At 44.9% G+C, this 24,705-nt stretch overlaps 1 protein-coding gene across 10 annotated transcripts in view; it reads left to right on the forward strand.

Annotated features, from left to right (window-relative positions):
* Positions 1 to 24,705, forward strand: part of ATXN1 (ataxin 1) — a 202,629-nt gene that overhangs the window by 31,316 nt on the left and 146,608 nt on the right. For 7 of the 10 annotated variants that reach the window (XM_048940514.1, XM_048940512.1, XM_048940511.1 and 4 more), the window contains exon 3: positions 24,080 to 24,209. The gene's annotated coding sequence lies outside the window, so the exon portion shown is untranslated. Of the gene's footprint in view, positions 1 to 12,787; positions 12,896 to 23,072; positions 23,334 to 23,472; positions 23,971 to 24,079; positions 24,210 to 24,705 lie in introns of those variants that run through there. The other 3 variants (XM_048940515.1, XM_048940517.1, XM_048940516.1) reach the window with 3 other exon arrangements.

Genomic DNA, 24,705 nt, shown 5'->3' on the forward strand with positions numbered 1-24,705 from the left:
GTGACTAAAATCAGCGAGCAGGAAACCTTTACTAAAACGGTCAGTCTCTAAATCATGATTTGCATTTACTCTTTTTAGGCACTGTATTTAAGGAAAAGAATGCTTTCAGTACTTCTGGTAATTTCATGTCTTTTTTCATCTCAGACAACAATTTCTGCATGTTTCACCATTAATAAAGCCCAACATGTATTTCTGGGGGAGCTTCTGAATTTTCAGCTTCTTTTTATAATCAGCGATGGAGTTTGCTGTTTAATAGGTTATATTTTTGTATGTGACTTATATCAAGCTACATACAAGTGAAAACAGACTTTCAGCAAACGCTCACAAAAAGGAGATTATGAAACATTTGGCAGATAACCAAACGTTTCCTTAAATTAGGATCTGGGAAACAGGAGGAAAAGAAAAAAACAGACTTGTTTCACACTAAAATTAAGTCACTGCAATTAAGTGCAGTTATTAAGTCAAACTTTTTTTTTTTGGTAATGATGATCTGAAAGAGTTTTGTGAATTGTAGATCCTGATCTCTTTCTCACTGCTTTTGTTAAGAAGTTATTTTTGCTCCTGTTTCCTTTTACATCTTTCTCTTACTTGAGGTAAGTGTTAAGCTTGGCCTGTTGAACACACTGGAGTAAATAAGATTCTCAGTATGGCCTTGAAGAAGAAAGGCTGCAGCTCCTGAAAGCTGATGTAAGATGTTGGTTGTACCTGGTTTAACAAGTATAGTCAATAGCTTCTGTCGGTTCCAGATGTACTTTTCTTCAAGACTTCAGCAGCAAGCACCTAACTTCCTGAATGTTGCTGTCAAGAGAAACTGAATTTGAATCGTTTCAATAGATACAGCATCTGAATGTGGTATGGACTGTCGTAATCTGATAATGAAATGTGCCTGTTAGTTTTTACATTTATAAACATGTTTTTATAAAACAAACCCTACCTACCATGTGCACATGCTTGTGCATGTGTATAGGGATGAGTGTAATGTATGTGAGCTAGCACCCATTCCTCCCAGGAGGGCGTGAGGCTCCTCCTGCTCTGCGCTCAGACCTTGGCCTGCTCCTGGGCAACCAGCCTTGGTGTGCGATAGATGCACTTTGAAGCACGAACCTGCTGGAATGTGGGTCTTTAGGGGTACCCTTTGAGCCCCCTTTTCTTAATCTAAGGAAGTGATTCATTTCCAGTTCCCAGTTGTGTTCTTGGATCTCGTGAAAGTGACTTTGTATTTCAAGTTCATGTAGTTGTGAACCGGCAAATGAGACTGAGCGCTTAGAGGTCTTAGAAATGAAGTTAGATATTCTGTCTTCTGATGTGCTGCAGCTACATAATCTCTCCTGGAAAAAGGCCAGCAGAGTGCTGCTTACTGCTTTATGCCCCTGTCTCTTCAGGACTGCAGAGATGGCTGTGGGTCGCATGGAGGGCAGCAAGTTCACAGACACGTGTGGGTCATGTGAGATAACACTGATCTCTGCTGGACTCTGGTGCTTTTCTTCTGAGAGAGCTTCACAAACATCAGCTGAACGCAAAGATACAAGGCGGGCTCAGTGTTGTCCTTCACTGTGTGCATGAACTGGCAGTTCTTGGAAACTGGGGAAGGAATTAAGGATGAGACAAATCTTCAGAGAAGCGCTCAGGCTGAAGATTGGGTGATTTTTCCTTTTCCATCTCTTTCAGCCATGACTTCCTCTGCTCTGGTGTTGCTGCTGATCACAGTTCACCCAGGGTAGGAATTACTGCTCCTGGCACACAGTGTGCTGTTTAAGCAACATGAACCCTGTGCTCTATCGCTTGTACCTTTGCCTTCTGCTCTCCTAGCTCAACTCCTGTCTGTCCTCAGCCACCTTTGCTGTGGGGTGTCACCCCTGCCAGGCTGTGTCTCGCATCTTGGGTTGAATGGCTGAGTGATTTGTTGGCTGCTTTTAAAAGCCAATGCACGTAAATGCTTATATTACCAGTGCAATGTGGCCGAGTGACATATGAACCCTTTTTGCAGAGCTATCAGTAATTGTCATTAATTTGTTCTGAGGAGTTACATAGGTGCAGCACTTATCTGGACCTTGCTGAGCCTGCACCCGAGCTGTGATGGCAATTTGTCAGTAATTCCCATCAGGTTAGCAAGCACTCTGTGCCCACACACAAATGGTGCAGTGTGTTTCAGGGATCGCCTGCAGAGAGCACAGAAATGCATCCTCCAAGAAAATCAAAGACCCCACTAAGTGCAAAAACCAGTGGCTAAATGAGCGTGGAGTTGTTTTTGGATGGCCAGACCCCTCAAGGTGTAACTGGAAGGGCTGAGACTGTGCAAGAAAAGTCACACGTCTGCTTTCAGACACTCGGTGCATTTCTTTCTTCTAAGCCGTGGAAGCTCTGACGTGTGCTTTGTCCAGCTGTGAGGTGGGACAGTGCATGGATTTGGGGCTGCAGCCTGGTTCACAGCAGCGACTGGGTCTGCAAGCATCAGGGCTGCACTGAGCAGGAGCCTGCTGCCATTGGGTACAGGGAGAGAGTCCTCAGCAGGCAGGCCAGAAAATGGAAGTAGCAGCTAGCAAAGCCTCTTGACGAGACTAAAACCGACAGGAAATGAAAACTAACTTTGCCGTTTCTCTTACACGCTGACCGCCCTCCCCCTTTGCTGATACTTGCCCTGTCCTTAGGAGAGCAATTCCTTGGCCTCCTCCTCCACATGGGCGCGCTCAGCCTACAAAAGCACGTGGCTGCGATGCAGAGCCAGACCCTGCCATGGCTGGGGTGGGCAGGCATCAGCTCTTGTCCGGCTTGGCTTTAGACATACTGTGACTGTCATTGCCACTGTGAGGCTGTCTGAAAGCAGGGACATGTGTAAAGAAGGAAAGTGCAGTGCTTTCCTGTCTCTCTCTCTCTCTCTCTCTCTCTGCCTGTTAATCTGTTACAACAGAGCTGTTGCTGTGCAGAGTGTGTGAGGCTCTGCAGCTGCTCCTCCTCGATGTACCTGCCAATTTCTGACACCTATAAATAGGGATGTTTTGAGGTGGGAGGGAGTAGACACACCTTCTGACTCCATTGAAATACTTGGGCACAACGTGCTGATTTTGTCACGACAGGCTGGAAAAAATGAAATACTGATAATCTATTTTGCCAGAATGTACGAGCTCTCCCGGATAGAAGCAGCTGCCACATGTATGTGACTGAAGCAGATTTGCTTAGATTCATGCTAGCCATGCTACGAGCTGCACTAAAAGGATATGAAACAAGTCGTCTCTCATCACCCTCAAATACGTACCTTTTGCCAAGGTTTGTTTCTTAGAAATTAGATGAACCTGGTGAAGCAGGATCCTGTACCTAAAAATAGAGCGTTTTCCTTTCCATCTTACTCCTTGCAGGCAGGGTATAAATTTACCTCAGCCAAGAAGCAAGATGAAAGGTGCCGTGAGCTCCTGCTGACTCTGTCCTCATGTGAGCTGCTGACAGAAGGCCCTCGTCTTTTCTGACGGGACTCAAAGCGAAGAACTGCTACTGCAAGCTGTGGTCAGGGTGGCAAGTTGCATTTTTGCACCTGATTTGAGGTCAGCTATGATCACATGGCTTCTTCTACCCAAGGGCACGATGCCTGGTCTCTTGGGGTTAAATGCTTTGCAGGGTTTGCAATCCTGTACAGAGAGACGGAGCTTTAAGCCCGGAAGCTTCTCAAGGCGTAGACGAGCCATGCTGCTGTGGCTGCCTGCTGGCCAGTGAAGCACAAAGCACTGGGAAGGCAGTGAGAGCGGCAGCAGCAGAAGAGCTGGCCAGCGGCCAGCCTGAATGCCACGATCTCGCTGACAGCTTCCTTCCCTCCTTCCCTTCCTCCCCACCCTGTTGTCTGAGCCAGGCTGGAGCTGTCCCAGGGCACTCGCTCGGGTTTGTGTGTGTGTGCGTGTGTGTGTGCGTTGCTTTGCTTTTCTATGCCTTTTTGCACGTGGATCTGTCTGCACCTGTCTGCCAGCTGCTTTCCTAACCTCGGCGCGCAGGCTGCTTTGATTCATGGGATCTCAAGTGTATGCGCCAGCGCGCGGCAGCTTGGCACGGACGTTTTATTAGAGCAGAGGAGGCCTGTGTCCTGCAGGGCTGTTTTAGTAAAGACACGTCCCATCTGCTGCTTCTTATCACCCTTTTTATCTGTGCTGCTGACTCATGCAGTGTGGTCTGCTCAGCTCTCCCCTGCAGTCACATCACACTTTGAGTTACCTTTACTATGACTCACGCTTATTTTTTCACTGGCAAGTGTCAAGCCAAAAACAAGTCCGTCTTGTCCCTCTCATCTGTGCAGTCCTGTCCTACCCTTTGCCCTCAAACCTTGTCTCTCTGTCATAAGCTCATTCTCCCCTGCAAGTAAGCTACCTGCAACTGAATTTTAAACAGTGGTATTTTGTCTTTCATATCGTATCAGTGCTGTGCACTTGAGGCTTTTGAGATGGACAGACTCAAGCTAAAATACCTCAATTCCTCTTAATTGCCTTTGCTGATGTGTTTGGTAGAGAATAATTATTTTTTAAAAGAGGTTTACATTTAAAGAAAAAATGTGTTTATTAATGTTTTGGTGTGAAATTTTGCCTTGAGACAAAATGTGTCTCTTAATACCTAGCGGATCTACACAGAAGCAAAGCCTCTTGACTTCAGATTTGCCTATGTTGGGCTAATTAGACCATGGTTTCAGACAACTAGTGCTGAGGTTTCCCTTGCTTGTTCTTGACTTGTATTTCCAGCAGCGGTTCCTAGCCCACGGTGTGCATCTGCTGTGGACAACCTGTAAATTGGTGTACAGGGGTTGAAACCCCCACTTTGAAGTGCTATTTTATGGTTTTAGTTGTGGAGTCTTGGCATTTCTTTCCTTCAGGTGAGGGGAATTTTGCCAGGGCCTTCTCTGTGGAGGTTTCGTATCTTTGACCCTTTCCAGTACCGAGATCAGATCCTTTTCAGAGGAGCTGCATGTGGGCTCCACTGAGGAGGATGAGGACGGATGATTGGCAAGGCTTGCTGTGTGGTTTGCTCGCGTGTTGAGTTCTGCTTTTCACTGTCCTGAGCCCTTAGTCCCATTGAACTTATGTTACAACCAGTGGTCACTTTGCCTTGAGTAAATCTTGTAGAATTGGGCTTGTGCATTGCTGTTGAGATAACTACCTTTATCACATTGAACTGGCCTAGAAATGAAGGTCGGAAATCCCTGGAAAATGTTCTAGAACAAGCAAGGCAGGGGGAAGTGACGGAAGTTTTTACTCCTATTCTTCTAGCAAGAGTCTAGACAGATTTAGATTGCTGTGTCAATTATCTAGGAACAAAATCAAATGCTTTTTTAACAGTCGCCCAAACAAACGTTGAGAATGCTGTAGCATTCTTCTAGACCAAACTGCTTAAAATTTTTCCAAGACCAGGCTGTTCTTTCCAGCCTCCCCCTTCTGAGGTGGGGGAAAAGGCTTTTCTGTACCTTTCTGCAGCAGGCTGTGTTAGTTAGATGTGGTAGCATCGTCCGGAGGGCACCAGACCCCACTTCAGCATTTCTGTGATGGTGTGCCTGCTGAGCAGTGGCTGGGGTGGCCCGGGCCTTTTGCTGCTTGCAGTCTGGAAATACTGGGAGAGCAGTAAGTGCAGAACTTCACTCTTCTGCAGTGCTGGAGTTGGCTGTTTGCTTCTGTCTCTGGGTAGGTAGACTATGTCCTCTCCCTTTCACATCTTCCTGTTCAGCTTGAAAGTTTGACAGTTCTGTGAATTGCTGTTGCTGGGTGTCCCCTTGGGTGCCTTGCCAAGCTTTGTTGGTCCCTGGTGTAAATAAATGGAGCTAATCATGGTTGTAAGCAAAATACTCCATTGTTTCTGAAAAGCATCTTGTTTTCTTGTAAGTGTGAATACATTCCATGCCCCAGTCCTCAAGCATACGGCCATCTTGCTGAACACATGGTGGTACGAGTAGGAAATCGGGGTTTCTTGTTTGAGTCCTCAACCCTTTGGAGGTTGTGCTGTTGCCTCTGCAAGAACACAACCCTGGATCATCTATAGGGCCTCACCCTGACTCACTGCCAATGAGGTGCTGAGGTGCGTCCCAGCCATGCTGTGTGGTGTGGGGGAGATTGATTTTATCAGTGGAGGTCCCTCCCCAGAGGTCATGTGCCCTTAGGAGAGGGTGGCATGGGGAGACTTCTGCTTTTTCAGGTTTCACTCGAGGTGGGAGGGAGGGAGGCTGGCAGAGCCAGGCGGCGTGCCTCCTGCCTTGGGGCATGGGGCGAGATCGGCGCGGCTTAGGTTTACTGTGCAGCTCGTTTTACCCATATGCAAAATAGATGTGTAATGATACCAGGCTTTGTTGTGGAATTGAGGCTTAATTAATTAATTAATTGATGTTTGCTAAATGCCTTGGGATCCAGGAATCACTGCATGTGCCCCAGAGCAGCGGCAACACTTTGAGGTTGGAATCATCTCATCTCGGATGCTGAGGTTTTCCCAAAGCAGAGGCTCCAGCCCCTCCCTGCCCATCTCATCTCTGGTTTTCATGCCACACATTACTTCTATGGCTTGCTCCCTTTGACTTTTCCCTAAACAAATAAATAAATAAACAGTGTGCTTAATGCAGTTGGCACATAGGGCCATTGCCAAAATAATTTCACAAAGCAGCAGAGCTGGGTTGCCAAGTGTCTCGTCTTTTATATGAAGCATTCTCCAGGAAGCAGAGTTGCACAGGGAAAAAAACAAAAACAAAAAACCAACAAAAAATGAAGAAGAAAATGTTGTAAAAACTATCACTGCAGTAAGAAACATTTTCTTCCCCCACAGGGAGAATGTCTGGGCCATGTCATGGTAGGATCAAGGGAGTCTATTTTTATTTCATCTTAAAGGCCCCTCTCTCATTTCATTCCTGCTCTCCCCCTCCCAAAGAGCAGCTCTTCACTGTGCTGGCTTGCAGAGCTCTGTTAGATTAGCGTTCAAAGGCAGGGCTGTGGGATGGTCGTCTTGTATGCGAAAATATTTACCGGTGGATTTTGGGTGGAGAGAAGGCTGTTTAAACAGTGTCACTGCCAGAATGTTTATTAGTCTGATATGATTAATGATTGAGGAAAGTGAGTGGAGATTTTTTTTTGCAGGGAGTGCGAGGAGGAGGCGACAAAACCTTAACATCAGAAAATAGAATTGCATATTGTAAACGTGTGCTTTTGTTGAAGGGGCTCGTATGTGAATATACATAAACTTGTATGTATGTTTAGCGTGTGTTCTCTTATCTTGGTCAGTGCGAGCTGTTTTGGATTGGCTATGGCATGTCTCCAACCAGAGCAGCCTCCCATGGGAGTTGCTGTGTTCAGCCACAGGATCTGCGCCCGGTGAGCTGCCCAGGGCTGGTTGGACCTCATCCTCCACAACTAGCTGTGTTTTGGCAGTGTGCTGTCTTAAGTATCAGCGCTCCCTACAGCATCCTCAGCGCTGTGCTCGCAGGTTGTAAGGCCGGTGTGTGCTTACAGTGTAAATAGTGACATCGTTTCTCGAGCTGGTATCAGTAATAGGGAATGGGAGCTATACTGAAGTTACAGAACAGTGTTGAAATTGGCCTTCTGAACTTCCCCCCATTCTGGTATTTAATCTAACACGTGAGATCATTTCAGCCTCACAGCGCTGTCCTCCCATGCTATAGCTGCCATCTTAACGAGTATGAGTGTAAACTATATGTAATACTGTTTCTGTCCCTATCTGTCACAATTATTTGAACTCCCATCACGGTTACTACGTGGCACCACAGCATAATTAACACAGTATGCGTTAGCTGTATGTTCATTTGTCCTATATTTTGTCAAGAACGAATCACCAGCCATAATCTGATGGTAGGAACAGCTTCTGCTTTGGATTCTTAACGCCTCTATGTGAACAACCTAAAAACTCATTGGCAATGGGTAATTTGAAGTTAGTAATGTTAATTTAAAAATCTTATGAATAGAAACTATTTTCTGTTGCCCCCATCCTTCATCTGGGAGGGAAATTTGAATTTTCTGTAGTGCTTTGTCAGCATCTCTGGATGCAGTATCAGTGGGGGAAGTCGTCACTATACAGCTTGTTGTAACAAGTGTTGGAGGGTTGTGTTCTCCAGGGTTGTGCTGTGCCAGCACTGTGGACCCTTTAATAACACTTTTTCCTCCTCCTTGTAATTACATGGTTCTAAAGTCCTGCTCTTCTCCTTGAGTTGCAAGCACTGGAATCTTCACTACTGCTAGTAAGAATGCTGGCTTGTGCATTGTGCCAGTGAGCAAGGAAAGGAAATCAATTAACAAAACTCAAACTCAGCTGTATGATATGTGATGTCTTTTCAGATTGCAAGTCGCTTAACATAATTCCCAGATTGAAAGAAAAGCACTGTGAGCAACAGTTCCTGCTGTATGTTTTTATGACCAGTGCAGTGATGGTATTCCTGAAGTTTGCTGGGCAGAAATTGTGAATCAATCCAGTATGTATTATGTAAGCAGTGTTTCAGATGAATTTCTGAATCAACAACTTGTGTAGTCCTTAAAAAATATGAAAGTGAAAGTGGTATTAGCACAAAGCATGGAAACGTGATCGAGAACCCTTCCATTTTTATTTAAGCACAGATGGTGTGGTGATGAGCATGGGAAGAACCCGAATCAGTCAGAATTGTACAAATGTTAACTTTGCAATGCGCTCTCTCCCTCTCACGTTGCCTCTTGCTTACTTCCAGTTTTTTTTTCTTTTCATTGTAGATTTTTTCTTCTTCAGCATTTTGCTTATGTTGTCAATATTGCAGTGTTTGTTCGGCTCTGACCTGGAAAGGTATTCGATTTTGCAGCTGACATTTATTTACAGGGTCACCTTTTAGTCTCTGTGTTATGTTGCCATTCCTATGAATCATATATCACAAGCAATATAACCTGCTAGCTAAAAGGTCTCAGAGAAGATCGTTCCTTTCCCTGAGCTCCCAGTGAAAGGCAGATGGAGGGTGGGAGCTTATATCAGTTTGCTGAGACAGAAGAAACCTTTCAGACCACATCTGGTTGAAGTTTTTCTAGTATTGTATTGTACTTCTGTTACAAAGTGTGTGGCTTCACTGGTTTGGGTGGTTTCGAATCTCTTAAGAAGTTCTTACTGCAGTTTTTCTCTGATGCAATGATCTCCTTTGTATATTGCCAGCAGTTATTCCTTTAGTACTAGGAGCAGAGGGTACTGTGTCTTTGAATGTTTTGACACTCATTGCTTTAGTTCTTGAGTCACGTCTTATGTAAGTCTCTTGAGTAGGTTTCAGGTTGCTATTTAGAGGTGATGATATGCTTCTTGTATAGATACCATGAAGGCAAGGAGCTCTAGGCATTGATTGTCTTGCTCTCTTTGTCCTCACTATGTTTTCTCGTGTTTTTTTAATCGTATGAACAGTCATGAAGGATAAAAGGTGAGAAAATGGATTCTTGGAAAATGCGTGCCCTTAATTGCCGAGGCAAATAGTTGTATCAAGTGTGAAATGTTGCTGGTTATCTAAGCCAGTTAAAGTGAAGAAGTCACTGGGTGTTAGCCCACTCCTGTTAAGGTGCTCTACATTCTAAGGAATGTGAGACCAGGTGTTCAGGTTTGAAGGCTTTGTGTAACATCAAAAGAAGGAAGTGGAAAGAGGAAGAGAAAGAGGGAGGCAAGGAACAAGTAATACGTGGCTTGTGGGGAAGCCTCAGATATTCAAAAACTCTTACTCAAGGCTTGAACTTTTTCAGCTTTTTTGAATGTCAACTTCCTGCACCATTCTGTATGACTTTTTATCATAATTTTTAGGCTTCCCTTTCTTTACTTTTCCTTACAATTCTCTAAGCTGAAAATGCAAGGGGAGAGCAAGAGAGCATGAGTGCTGCTTACATTCTCGCATTATCAAGAAGGACGAGAGGTAGATCGAAGATCAAATTTGTGAATAAAACTGAAAAAAAAAGTTCAGAACTTGGACCCGCTCCACGTGTTCAAGATGCTGTGAAGTTTTGTGCTCTGTTTGTATAAGATGGTCAGAAGGTTATTTTCTTCTTGCTTTAGAGAGAAAGCTGACGCTGGGCCTACTTGAAATCTTGCAGGATTTGCTAAAAGTCATAGGAATTGGTAACAGAAGTCCAGGGTGACTACAGCACATAACTCTAGATGATTGTTTTGGCTCTCTCTCTTCATGCTTCTAAACTACTCCTGTTAACGTGCTTGTTACTAGGGCTGCAAGATGTCTTCAGAGTCTTCACAAGGTTTCTTGAAATTACCAGCAGAAAAAAGATTTAGGACCATGTTCTTCATGAAAAGTTTTTAGAGTTTACACAGTGTTTTCTCTACAGTCATCAGAAGGACCAAAACATTCCATCGTGAGCTTTTTACTTTGTTCAGTAGGTATCTTACCGAAGAGGAGCATGGACTTGAAGCTTATTGTGAGTTTCTCCTGGTATTTTAGGCTTGTTGTGTACGTGTACAATACTTGTTTGACTTGTAAGTAAAATACCGTGTATGGTTCCGGGAGCGGGTCGTTTCAGGGTTGTAAGTCCATTGCAGTGTCATGTACAGTTGGTACATTACAGTGTACTTTCATGTGTAGTCTCATGCTGTTTGCTGTGGTGGGGGCATTGCTCTCTGCTACTAGCAGAACTTTCAGGTTTTGCTGGTAGTCGTAGTGATCTGTGCCTCGCCAAAAGTCTGCTGAGTGGGTGTTTCAGGGATGAGATTTAGTGCTTACTTTCGCAAGTTCTGCAAACAATATCTGAATTAATAATTTTGCTTTCTTCTTGTAATTGCATGTTCTTTCTTTTTGGTAATGCCTTCAGAACTTCTCAGTTCATTATCAACACTCAGAACATAATTTAAGGAATAATGTGTATCCTGACTGGTCATAACGAAGCTGAAATTCCATCTTGGGCTTCTGGTGTCATCACGGAACTGGGATGGAATTACGGCTTTAATTTATGTACTATGGGGGATACATTATTTATTACTATGCATTAGAAAATGATTAATCTCTGCTTGTGTTGCAAGACTATCCTACTGCTAAAAGTCCCCAGGAAGTGCTGAGACATTGTAGAACTTCTTGTGCAGATTACAGCTTCGTGAAGCTGCCAAAAAGGCCACTGCATTATTCAAAATCTGCTAGAGGTGATGAAAATTTACACAGCCACTATGGGGCTTTTCCTAACCAGCAGAATTCCTACAAGGCTCTAACTTGCTAAACCTACCATTTCCCTACCTTTAGTTCCTTTAAAGGTTTCATTTCACCTAAAGCCCTGATCAGATCAAACAGGGTGAGGAGCGCTGTGTTTTGAGGACCCCCATTCGACAGAGCTCTTTAACCGTAGTCAAGCTCCACTGAAGACAACGGAAATTAATCATGTGCTTAATTAGTTTGATGAATCAGTTCTTTAATTTCTAATTCTTTGCTTGTTCATAAAACCTATTTCTTAACCCCCCGCTTCCCAAAATTGTGCATGTGTGAATCCGTGAGCATGGGGAAGCAGCACGGGAACGGTGTGAACTGTTGGAGAATTGCAATGAAATGAACTGATCCATCTGGTTTTCATTCCAGCAGATGCTTTTTTTGTTGTCGTTTTATGCTCTGATATACTTTGATTTTGGTGAGGTTTTCTAGTAGTAGTGAAGCCAGTGATGAGGTTCTGGTTCATAGTGCCGTGTGACCAGTTGTGTGACCATCCACAAGTGTGCCTGTGCTGACATGGAGTCACCATGTTCCTTTGTGGCCAGTTCGTGGTGGGGTTCAGCCTTTCTGCTGGCATGGGGGATTTGTAACCTTGCCTCTTAGGGCCTGTGGAGATGAGTTGGTGTAAGGTACTGCTTACCTCCTAGCAGCAACTACACTGAGCAGCTGAGCAGTGTCCACGTAACAGAACTGATCCTTGCCTCTTCAGCTGCACGTTAGCGTTTGAGATTTGGGAACGGGGGCTGCAATAATGCGTTTGCAACTGCTGTGACCTGGCTTGGAAGAAAGAAGGAAAAAAACCTCAAACCCTAAGGAGTTGTAGGAATTTAATTAAAAAGTTGTGGCAAAATGTCTTTGAAGTTCTGAGCTGGATCTGAAGAAAAGAACTAGATATTTGTAAAAGATCAAACAGATAGAAATTCTTCAAGAAAAGAGTCACCGATGTAAATTAAATGAATGCTTTATACTAGTACAAAAGTATTATAAAAAATTAAATACTCCCACTTTCAATGGCAGCATTTTTATCTCAGGCTCTGATGACATGCATAAACCACTCAAGTTTCAGTCTTGTGGGTTACATTGTCACCAGAAGCTCTGACTAATAATACAAGAAAGTCTCACAAATGACAGTTGGATATAGAATGACTCTAAAATAATTGTTGGGTTTTTTTTTTGTTGTTTTATTATTTCATATGTTTAAGAAAAAGGAAAAAAAAAAAGAAACTGTCAGTGCCTACTGACTAACTGAGCCTAATGGAGAGTGTTACCCGCTGCCTAATTTTGGTGGTCGCGTTGTAAATCACAGATGTGAAATCTAAAGCCCAGCGACGAAGTTGATAATCCTTTGGGTGCAAGCATCCTGAAGCTGGCGTACAGAAAGGCGTGCAAAACACGCCGGCAGCTCTCCCCCACACAAAATTAAAAGAATTGTCATTTAGCAGGGAATACCACGAGAATCAGAACGAGAGACATCCAGCCCTCATCAGCGCGAGAGCTGCAGAGCCGGCTGCAGTTTCTAGGCAGAGTTTCATCCCGCTGGAGCTGTATAAATAGATCGCTGGTGCCATGCAGATCTGCGCGGGACCAATCGCCGCTCCCTCCCACATCACGAGGAGAAGCAGACGAGCAGCGCTCTGCGGCTGCCTCTGCCGTGGTGCCGGCACCGGGCGGCGGGGGCTCCTGAGGGCAGCGAGGCGCCCAGGTGCGGCTCTCCCCTCCGACGGAGGCTGGCACTGGGCTTCCGCAGGTGTAAGCCGATGCTTTAAAGCCTCCTTTAGATCTTAAATTGGCCGTGGCGTTTGCGCCGGCTTTCTGAATGGATTGCAGCCTCGGGAATCCGGTAGCGTGTGAATTGAGATAGCGTGTCACATCAGCAGAGAGAATAGCCGGCTGTTAACCATTGAGGGAATTATTTCATACGAGACTGGAAAGCCTTCCTAAGCCCTGCAGTTTAACACTTACACCTGCGTTTTTTTTCTGACTGCTGCTGTCCGTGTTGTGCAGGGAGGGGCTTTTAAGTTGGCTGATAGAAATGAGGAGGAATGTACGTATTAAGGGTGGGTTTCTCAAGGTCCTTCAGCTGGCTGTGTCTCCTGCTGGTGGTGTGTTAATTGCGGTGAGCTGACACAGTCCTGGATCGTGCCCCTGGAGGCCAGGAGCGACCCTGGGTGTGTTTCTGTGCAGATGAGAAGGGCTGAATAGTCTGCATTAGTCTCTGTGAGGAGCACCGCGAAAGGCGAGCTGGAGGAGAGGAAAGAAAAAGAATGGGAGGAGGTTTTGAAATGGGATTAGGACTCCATGCCTTATTGACATTGCCCCACTGTGAAAGATCAGCCTTGAGGTAGCACTGTTAGACCTGCCAGCCGCTCTGCAAGAGCTGCCGTCTTTGTGTGCCTGCAGAGGTAACCCAGAGAGACGCAGCTCCGTTCACCCTGGGCACAAGGTTCAACTGTTTTACGCCCCAGTTTTCTTTGTGGGTGGGTACCAGTTGGGTAACCTGGCTGTTACCTGCTGGCACCTGGGGCTGGGTTGTGCTCGGTGTGCTGCAGGAGCTCCCGAAGTTGTGTAATTGCAAGTTTACTGTCATGCAGCAGACGACTGATGGCATAATTTGTATTTTCAAAATACATAAGCAGCTCAGCCTAATCAGGTGGTGTGGTAAATACTTCCAAGAGATAAAAACAAGGTATTAGAGCAGGAAACGGAGTTACAAACTTCCTTTAATGAGCTGCATATTGTTTGATCATGTTTTTTCATACACATGAGCTTCTGCGTGCCAAATTCTAGTAATAATTGGCAGCTACTTTGCAGTCCTAGAGAAACGATATTATAAATACTGGGAACAGTGAAAATGAATAGACGTGTCAGTTTGCCTTTCAGACTGACGTGACTAGCAGGCGATTAGCACCAACAGTAGCAGGCCCGTTTGTTGTTGGCCTCGTCCCTGCAATACAGAGGGAAAGGCAGCTGGAGAAGCAGGGAGGACGGCTCAGCTCCCCGGGCAGTCAGCTGTGGTACTGCTACCCGGCTTGGGTTACACTGCTGGCTGTGCCGATGTTTAGCTTACAAATCGGAGCAGCCCAGCTCATTTCTTGGAGTCCTGAATGTTAAGCACATAAATGGGTACGTTTGGGGTTTGAAAGAGCCTCGTTGGCTTATTCTGGAGAGCTTCCAGCAAAACTTTATGATGCAGGAAAAGCCCCAAATTACAAGTCTTTTACCACTTCCAGCGGGTGGCTTGTGATGTTGATGGGAGAGAAAGCGGAGGGAGTCCATGGCCATTTGTTCACAGATGCCAGTAATCCTCAATGTTTGAAAAAATCAAAATACCAAAATACCCCATGTTTTTTGCATGCAGATCAGCTGCCATTATTTTTCAAAGGCAAAGATTTTAAATAGCAAATACTAACTTGAGGAGGCTTTGAGGAAAGCACTTCCGAAAAAAATGCTCAAATGGCAGTGAAGGATTTTTGGTTTCCATTTAGCTTTTTTTCTGTGACACAAATGTGGATATGCTTGTGCTCGTGGGGATTTGGCCTTGTGGGAGTAAGGGGAACACATCACTCTCACAGCGAGAGATTTTATTGAAAATCAGTTTGTTTTTCATGATAATATCCCATTAACAATTGCAAAAAACCTCCAGGAAAGCAGCAAGTTCATGGGTGGATGAAATCTTTTCACAGAGCTTGGATGTCCCTGCACGTTTTTGGGCTGAATGATGTCCTCTTACATGCACAAGAAGGGTGATTCTTGCTTCTGAAGGGATTCTAAGCTGAAATTGTATGTTCTGTATCATACTGGATTAGCGTAAGCCTAAAGGCATTTAATGTTCCTGGCTAATATTTAAATCTCTTAGTTTGTGTTTAAAGCCATACTTTGGTTAATCTGAAGTATATTTTACTTTTAAATGTATATATACCTGCTGGTTGAAGCTTGTACGTTTTAGCATCAAACACGAGTCGAGAGACTAGCGCTAGAGGAGGGGGTTTGTCACTTTCTAGAAACTGCTGTATTACTTTTAAAGTGATTTTGTGCTGATTGTTGGCTTTATTTAGTTGCATTCCGGTTGCTGAAAGCTGGATGTTGTCTTTTCTGTCCCTTTGAAGGAAGGCTGTGCAGTTGGTGATTCTGCAGAGGCTGCTGGGTTACTTTCATTTTGCGCTGTTGGCCACGGGAGCGTTATGTGGTGCTGCAGTCACTGGTGGTGGGCAGCAAAATGAAACACTGAGTGTGAGATCGAGGAACGCAGAGAGGGGAATAGACTGTGAAAATGTGTGCTGGTTGGTGCTGAAAAATGAAACTGTTGAGTGAGTGCTGGCTTTGGGATGGCAGAACTTTGCAGGTTGGAAGCAGTTTTGTCCGCAGCTTGAGTAAGTCCTGAAGAGAGCAGACTGTATTTCACCCATATCACTCCATGTGTATGCATGTAGAGGTACAATATTCAAAATAAGTTGGAAATTTGTTTTTTTTTCCTCTGTTTACTAACTGTGCTCGCTAAATGCATAGCAATATGCAGCAAACTGAATTTTCCACAAACTGAGCTTTGTAACTGATATTGTCATTATCTATCTTATATCATGAATCACATTAAAGAAAAAGTACCTTGTTTCGATCCTCCTGGGGAAAAACCCTTTCTCTTCCTCACCTCCCTCTAAAAACCCCAGACACCCACTTGTCCTGTGTCATCTGAAGCAGATCTGACTCTATTATCTGTACCTAAATCTCAGATACACTTTTCCTGTCTTGCATAGGAACAAAATGTTGTCCCAGTTTCTCTAGTTGCAATTGAGTAGCATCACAAACAAGTGACAGTAGTAAATAGAATGTGTTAAATGGAACAGAGGAAAGATTACAGTTTAATTCCCCAGAAAACATAACTAATATTATTCATAAGCAGAATGCAATTCATGGTGAGTAAAAGTAAAGCTGTGTTTCACAGCAGCATAAGTAAAATAAATCTCCCTGGGCAAGGCTCTGCTTGGATTTGGTACTGATTAATCTTGCAGAATTAGCACTGCAGCTCTGAATTTTCACATCAGATCTGGTTGTTTACCTTCCTTGCCAGTCCAACATCATTTTTCAAGGGCCAGGACTGATATTTCAGCTTGTTTTCTTTCCTGAGCTTGCTATCTTTCTCTTAGTCTCCTTGTAATAGCTTTGGAATCCGCTGGCCAGTTTGAGCTAAATTTAACAGAAAGGTTGAGATCACAAAGACCTTGAATTCCTAGCAGTTTCATGAAACAGGCGGTCGGATGTAGGGCGGCGACAGGCTGGTGACCTTCTGAAGGAAAGGCTCGTCCATGCTGTTGCAGATGGGAGAGGGCACAGGGGTGTGAGCAGCTGTGGGGCTCCCAGGGCTGGGCCAGCTTTGCTCAGAGCATGCCCCTTATTGTGCCAGAGGCAAAACCCCATAAACCAGCTGTCCTGACCTCCACCACTTACGGGACTAGCTGGTCTTTTAAGGATCCTAGCTCCTTTTGTGTTTCCTCTACTGGCTTAGTGAATATAGTGTTTTTAGGTTTCTGAATTTCCTCTATTCTAAGCCAGAAGCTCTCTCTTTCATTTCCCGTGTCCTACAGGTAGCAAATGGAACCAGAGGGAGACAAAGTGATGTGACAAGGGCTGGATGGGAGAGCTAGTGTTACAGCCTCTCACTCTTGTTCCACACCCAGAGTCCCTAATGAATGAGATTTAAACACTGAGGTTGGTTATTAGAGTTCCAAAACCTTATCAGGTGGCTCTGGTAATTGCAAGATGAGAGGTTAAGTGCGAAGCTACTCTCTTGAAAGTCAAGCTCACTAGAAACGATGGGTCTTGCTCATAGAAACAATTATCTTTGAAGGAAACACGTGCAAATTGATTGCTTTAAGAAAGGGGACAGATAGCATGTTAGCTGTGGTGACTGGGCCCAGCTTCCCCTGCTGACTTTGCCCTTTTCATTCATGAATACGGACAGCAGTTGTGAAGTGAGACTGTGGATTTTACACAGACTTCCTCCTCGTTTTGGCTTCCGGCTTGCAGCGAGCTCAGAGCTGTCTCGTGTGGAGGGCCAGTGTGAGACATGGGACGGAGAGGGGAAGCTCTCAAGAAATACTGGGGTACAAGGAAGGGGTTTCACTTGTCCTCGGCCAGGTCCTCAGAAGAGCACTTGGGGTCATTCCTGGTCTCAAATTTGTTATCAAGTCCAGAAATGTCTAACAGAAGTTGAGCAGGTGGAGCAACTGGCTGTAGTTTGTCTCCTGCACTGGGAGCGCAAGGCAGTTTCCATCACCACGTACTTTTTAACAACTTCCAGTGAAAATCTGTGCTCTTATTGCTTGCAAGGGGAAAAATGGACTGTGAGCAGAAGATGCTGTGTCCCTTCTTGTTACACAAGCATTGTAGGTTGTGTAGATGAGTGGCTTCTGGGAGCCTCCAAGTGGCCTGCAAACCTCTGTGAGCTCAGCAGCTAGTTCCTAATAGTTGGAAGAGGTGACTGAGAGAGTTAGGCATCGTGTCACAGGATTCTTAACCTTCTGTGTGCTGCTGAAAAGTGGATTGAGCATCTTACAACTAAAATTAATTACGAAAGAGTTTTAAAATTTCAAGATTTTTGATGATGTAGGAAAAAGTACAGAAGGCCCATCCTGAGAAAGATATCGGAGGGTATTTGCCTTAAGCTGAGATGTCAACACAGTCATCTTAGAAAGCCATTACAGCCTGAAATTTTCTACTGGCTGTTTTTGCAACTACTACCTAAAATTTTCTATTTTTCATGGAGTTCAGTGGGAGAAAGGTAGTGTTTTGTGTTTTTTTTTAATTCAGTTTGGTTTATGTTTTCCTTTCTATAACCATTCTCTACTGTTTAGGCAAGAAGGTCAGAGAAATATTTTAAGGAGTAATAGAATTAATTTTACAGCTACAGAAATTGTTAGTTGTTTTAACAGAAACTACTTTGTTCTCTCTTCCCTTCTCTCTCCATTGTTTGCTTCAAGATTGCTGTCACCATTAGGCTGTTGTAATACTAAATTAAAATATAATATTATGTTCTTATTTTTTTATGGTGACAATAAGATGAATGACAGTAAAATACTTTGTTTTTATGGTTATAACAGCATCAGTAAGTCATGTAGACCAGCTGGGGAGGATCTCTGTGGTGCCAAACTTGTTGCTGGGATCCTGAGGACTACATCAGGCACGTTTCAGGGTTTCTTTTCCTTCTGAGCAGTAAGGTCCCACGGAGTGCATGCCCATTAGTTGTGCTCCAGGACAGCTTGGTGCTTCTAATTTAGTTCCTCTTGGGAGGGATTCAGTTCAGCTGCAGGCTCACCCCATAACACAAGCAAGAGCCCAGGCAGGAGGGAGACTTTCTTCAAAAGCCATAGCCCTGATCAGAACAAAAGCAGCAATGGAGACGTGTCCTGCAGGGACACTGTAAAATAAAGGGATGGAAAGAAAGGTGTATTTCAGCTGTATGATCTCGTGGCCGTACCAGTTAATAAAACACATTTCATCATTTTTCTCAGTTGATGTTCTTCCCTTTTCTTTGCCTTTAGTACTGAAAGGGGAAGGTTGATGCGAGTAAGCCTCAGAGAAGGAAGGCTGTTTTGAGAAGTTAGAAAGAAGAAATCTTCTACCAAAAGAGGAGTCATATCTTCTTTTAGGAGCTTAAAAAATGCCAAGTGATTGTTTGATGCTAAACAAATCATGACCCATCTCACATTTGTGTGACTTGCTGACATTAGCATGTGCCGCTGGGGACAGCGCTGACATCCTTAAACAAAAGAGGGTGCTCAGATATTGCAGTGAACTGAGGTTATCAGCCATTGTAATAAAAAGGTGTGCAGACTCCTTTTGGTGTGTGTGTCCTGAGGCAGGGAAGGAGCATATGGTATGGTGAGATGTAATGTCATTATTGCTAGCATGACTTTGCAAAATGTCTGATGTTACCTTAGACAGTAGGTGTGAGAGCCGGTCTGGCAGATGTGACAGTCCTGCTTTCTGAATTTGACAGTTGGCAGCCCAGAGAGCCCGCTACCAAACCCATTATTTGTCAAAGTGCTTGTGCTATGATTTGTGCTGAGGAAAAGGAAGTAGAAGTAGAGATGACAGAGACAATAGCACAGTGCTTTAAAAAGAAAAGAAATTACGTCTGGACAAGTAGGCTTGTACAAAAGCTTCATCATTTCAGTGTCCTGTCTCTCCTTCATTAAAAGGGTAGATTTGGCTGCAGTAGCCAACCTGGTTTTGTAGCCAACCAACTCTCTTGACCCAGACAGAGGACAACATTTGTTCTCTGTGTGGAAGGTTTTACTTGCTGGCCAGCCTGCTCCCATGGACTTGCTGATCTCAAATTGTAAGGCCACTGTTGGTTGACTGCAATAGTGCTGAGCTGGTTGTGGCTCAGTTATATTTTTGTTCTAACAAAAGCTTGTGGTCAAACCTTTCCTGCAACAAAGGTCGCCAGAGGTTTCTCCTGAAGTGTCCTGTTTCTCCTTGGTGCTGGAGATACTTAAATATATAAGGAATATAGATGATGGAATCTCTGTATGTATCATCAAATTAATGCATCTCAGAATCCGGTGTTGTATAGCTAGAATGTGGGTTAGCCTGAGCAAGTAAGGCAGAAGATAAAAGGCAAAATTCCAGGCTCATCTGTCCCAAAAAGCATAAAATTTCTTCTTTTTTCTAGGAGCCCTTGAATTTGAGGAGCTCAGAATGTATCTGAACACTGCAAATCATCATGTCACACTTGATTTTTCTTAACACCTCTTTCAAGGCCATACACGGCATTTAGCAGAATTACTAATCTACTCCTTTCCAGGGGCAGAGCACAAGTTGTACAAAAGATGTTACCTGACAGACTGTGAGGATGTGAACACGTGGCATTCAGGTGTTTGCGTGCTGGCACTCTTGGCTTTCACCAGAGAGGAGCACAGGAGTTTTGCATCCGGATGAATGTAGGTGGCTGTGCATCAAGTCCACGTGCAGCAGGATGAGCCTCAGATGCGTGGCACAGTACATCTCTCTTGTGACACTGCTCCTGTGCTCAGATCCTGGGATGACGAGGTATTTACGAGGGAGCCCAGGAGGGCCTGCAGTCCGTGCCTGGGAAAGCTGGGGTGATTACGACTTGGAAAGACCTAACAACCTTCTGGGCTAGGGGGAGAGCATGTCTCTGCAGCACTTTTAAGTGATAAACAGGATGCATTGAGGCACAGGCGCAGTAAGTGAGGGCTGAAAGCCCTTGCTCCAAAAATCAGGTAATAAAATCACTCTGAGCTGCTAAGTGGGGAGTTTATGGTTTTCATACTGACTCCTTGTCAGAGGCAGGGAAGGGCAGCAGAACCTTTTGTTCAGTGTCTGGGGACAAGAATTCCTATTGGTGAAATGAAGGCACGCCCAGAGCCTGGTGCTGCCATTTCCCCATCCTTTGTAGCTAGCCATCATACTTAGCCTGCCCCAAATCCCAGAATGTGGACAGGAGAGCCATCTTCTCCCCACCCACAGAAAACATAAGCTGTGTCTTCCTCTATAGTTTGTTCTGAGGTTTATTTCCTTTCTTTACTTGATTCTTTGTTTCCACTGCCATGGTTTTTCATCAGTTTTGATCATAGTCAAGCCATGCTAAAATAATTAATGTACCAGTTGACTGGAATGCATAATCAGTTCAGTCCATGCAACTCATGCAGCGCTTTGAGAGAGACACAATTGCTGCAGGGGGAGAAAGGTCCCACTGGTGGCATTTCATCGGCCTGCAGCTCTTGGGAGGTTTTCTTAAAGTCCCTGGCTGACAAAGCAAGGGGAATTCTCTGTCTCAGCTTGCATTAAAAGGCAAAATATTTCCATCTTGCAACAGCAGAGCAGTGTAGTGCTTGTTGCATTCCTACAGCTCTGAAGCCAAAGAAAAAGACCCTGTGATTTTTGTCTGATATCAGAACTTTTAAGAAAGTAATACATTAGGGGGAAATGTGAGCTGATTGATCATCGTTTAATTTCTGGGGATCAGGAGTATGGCATGATGGAACCCGGACTAAATTCAGCCTCTTTTTAGCTGGCAGGGTCCATACAGTGTGTATGGGAGGAGGATGAGGATTTATGCTTCACAGTAAGTCTGCCTTTGGCTGTGCTGGGGGGCTGGATGAACTCTGCACCACCTCATTAGTTGCAGAGTTGTTCGAAGCTGCATCCATTTCTCCAGAAGGGGGAGAGTGGAGTAGTTGGATGCTGGAGGAGCGCACCCTGTGCAGAACTGTCCTTCCGCCCTGACTCAAGCCTGGGCACAGTGCAGAAGAATCAAGGCACTTAGAATTACGCTGTCAAATCTACTCGTGTAGTTTTTTGCAAAGTCCGTCACATCTGACTGTCAGTTGTGTGACTGAATCGTTGTGCATTAAGATTTCACCACTGTTTTTAATACAGTAACCGAAAAAAATCTCTCCCTCACAGTAAAACCGCTTTTCATTTGGCAAACTCTGATTTGTTGCTTCTTTTTCTGTAAAGATCAGATGGGTAACAGGAGCTGTACAGCAAATGAATGTATGCTACTCGAGATAGTAAAATACAGGGCTACAATAGGCCTTTTCTGAGCAGCTGTAAAGCTGCTGTGTGACTACAGTGAAACCATTCAGCCTGCCCCACGCCTGCTGGGAGCACCCAAGGGGAGGGAGTTGTATGGATGGAAGGGCTGCCCGCAGAACAGATTCAGACATGGACAGAGCCACGTCCGGCACCTCGGTTTGGCTTACCAGGTTGTTTCTGTTCATTTGGGGGATGTGAAGTTTCAGTTTCACGTGAGCTAAGAGGTACCTGCAGCTTTGCCCACGTCACCACATCACCACTAATTCAGTGTGGGTGTTGTGTTTCTTACAGCCCTCTGAGATGCTGTTATCTTTGTTGTAGAGATGGAGAAAACTGAGGCACAGGAAAATCAGGGTGAAGCGACCATGTGCATCTTTTCCAACCCTGGTGATTCTATGATTTTATGATTTAGAGCCAAACTCTCATACCTAAAAGGCGCCGTAGAAGCTCAGGTGTCATTTACAGCTATTCCAGCCCTTCAGGAAGTGTCACATATCATTTGCCCCTAGGTCATGTTAAGAGTCTAGAGGATAGCTGGGAATCCGTCCCTCAAAAAACAGTCTGTCTCTTTAACGGAGACATGAGGGCAGGAGGATTTTACACTGTTTTCAGTCTTAAAATAGAGTCCCCAGCTACCTTGTATTTGAGCTGGGGAAAGATGGAGGGAGGCAGGAGCTCGTTGATTCAGAGGGGGGGCATTCTGTAAAAGAATTAACAGTTTTTCTTAAATTAAGAATCATTTCTGGGTGGAATGAGTCACGGACAGGTTGTCCTCGTTTCACTTTGAACTCGCAGCCTTCTCTGGATCTGTGTTACAGCTTTGGAGGGCTCTGTCCCCTCCCTGCAAATCTGTAGACTTGGCTGCTAGGTGTGAGAGCGGGCTCCCCAAGGGAAGCAGGAGCAGCCTGAGCATGGAGGAGCACAGAGGAGCAGGATAATTTAAATGGAGCATTTGGGGATTTGTTCATGCTGTAAGCAACTTGTGGGAGTGGTGGAACAGGTGCAGGCCCTGGGCAGGGTTGGGGAAGCCCATGTTGCTCCTGGTTTGCGTGTTGGTCTTTGGGCTGAGTTTTGGGTTTTCTTTAAGGGAGGGGGGGAGGTAAAGTGTGATGTGGAAAGCTGTACTTCTAAGAGTTTCTGACCACTTTAGTTGTATTTTCTGAAGTATGTACAGCCACAGAAGGCTGTGGATAATGTCTCCATTTCTTAATTAAAAGCAATGGAAAAAATTGCTCAGAGTGTCTGTCTGTCATAGCTGAGGGAAGAAAACCCGAAGCAGTTTGGCTCAACTGCACGCAAGGTCAAACTCTCTTCTTTGTCACGTTGGGAAAGGTTGTTGGTTTCGGTGGGGTCAGCCATAGGTGTAGCCACGGGAACGGCTCGCCGTTCAGGCTTTCAGCAGCACAAGAATGAATGCAGAGGAATAGAGTTGTTGGTGCTAAAAATGGTGTGGAGGGAATAACCGGGATGCCTGCGCTCCAGCGGGGCCGTGCAAATGCAGGAGCGTGCCGTCCAAGGGAAAGTGAGCTCTGCGTCGGCTGGCAGCGCCGGCTGCTCGCAGCCGAGGGGTTTTCCTGCTGACACAGCCTGGGCTGCCGGCTCTCAGCCGCTGGCTGAGGCACCGCAGGTAGGGGTGAGGAGAGGAGTGGGGCTGCGGGAGGGGACGAGGAAGCGCTCGGCGTAGCGCAGCAGCGCGTAGGTCGCGGTCAGACCCATTCAGACCTTTTTTGGCGATGGTGGAGAACGTCAGAATTGATTGTGTTAGAGACCTGCCAGTTTCTCTTACTCAGTGCTTTGTCGCTCCTCCTCCTCCCTTCCTTCCTCTCCTCTGCTAGGGCTGGGTTCTGTAGTGTAGGCACTGTGCAGGTTCCCTGGCACGTCGCTGTGTCCCCTGACTGCTCCAAAAACGTCTCCGATTCGGGAGCTGTGCATGTTACTGCTAGTAATAACATCAGTGGTAGCACTGCAATGATAATAAAGCCAATCGTTGCTCTCCCCTCTAACAGTTTCATGCTTACATAATGGTTATCTTTTTTTTTCTTCTTGATTTGCATCTCTGAGCTTTCGTCCCTTTTCTCCTTCATTATTTTGCGGAGCCCAGTTGTACACAAGATCCTTCTTTAAACACTTTGTAGCGTACTGCCATAGAGATTTTAAAAATGGCATGTTTTTCACTGGTCTAAAATAGTTGCTGGTTTGTTTTGTTGTAAGAGCAGCCCACAGAAGAGTGCTTCTGCTGTGGGGACTTAGCACGCTCACTGAAGGTAATGAAATATACATTGGAGAAAGGTCAGGGATTTCCCCCGAGCCACCCACCAATTGCTTGAAATGACATGTTCATTCTGAGTGTTTCTTGGTTTGTTTTTGTTTAAGATCCTGGAGCCCAGGAAAGAGTTTTAATGCGAAGCATCAGAAAAAAACCGCTGCAGCATCTCATGTGAGAGAGGGGAGAGAAGAAAGGAGGCTTGCGCAGTAACATCTCGAAACACTCAGATGGTTTGAGGTGAGTGACTGGAGGGTCGTCTCGTAAGTTACGGTTAGTTTGTGATTAATTTAATCCTTTTTACCTCCGAGTGTCATAGTTGTGCCCGTGGCGATAAAGATAGCGGAGAGAGGGAAAGAAGAACAGCAGCAAAAATATATGTAATGCAGTTATCTGTTGGAAAATGGGCCCCGTGAGGTCCGGTCCTGCACACAGGCGATCATTCTAACATTTGTAAGGGTTGAACCTTGTTTAAATCAATGTGGCTATTCTCCCTGAAAGTTAGGCGTGTGCCTAAGTATTTCCAAGTTTGGAATCTGTGTGACATGGGAACTCTGCAGAGGAAAGCTATTGAAGAAAATGCAATGCACTGCCAGAAGAACGCATATGCAGTTATGTTACTGTTGCTGATAATGTCATGAGTAATTGGAGCTTACAGCATTCTTAAGTGATACTTTTGTATTAAACACATAGTTCTCATTTTTATGTTCAAGCACCTCGTTGGTGCTTACCCAAC

This window comes from Lagopus muta, chromosome 3 (assembly GCF_023343835.1).
Source record: "Lagopus muta isolate bLagMut1 chromosome 3, bLagMut1 primary, whole genome shotgun sequence".
NCBI classification, from domain to species: Eukaryota; Metazoa; Chordata; class Aves; order Galliformes; family Phasianidae; genus Lagopus; species Lagopus muta.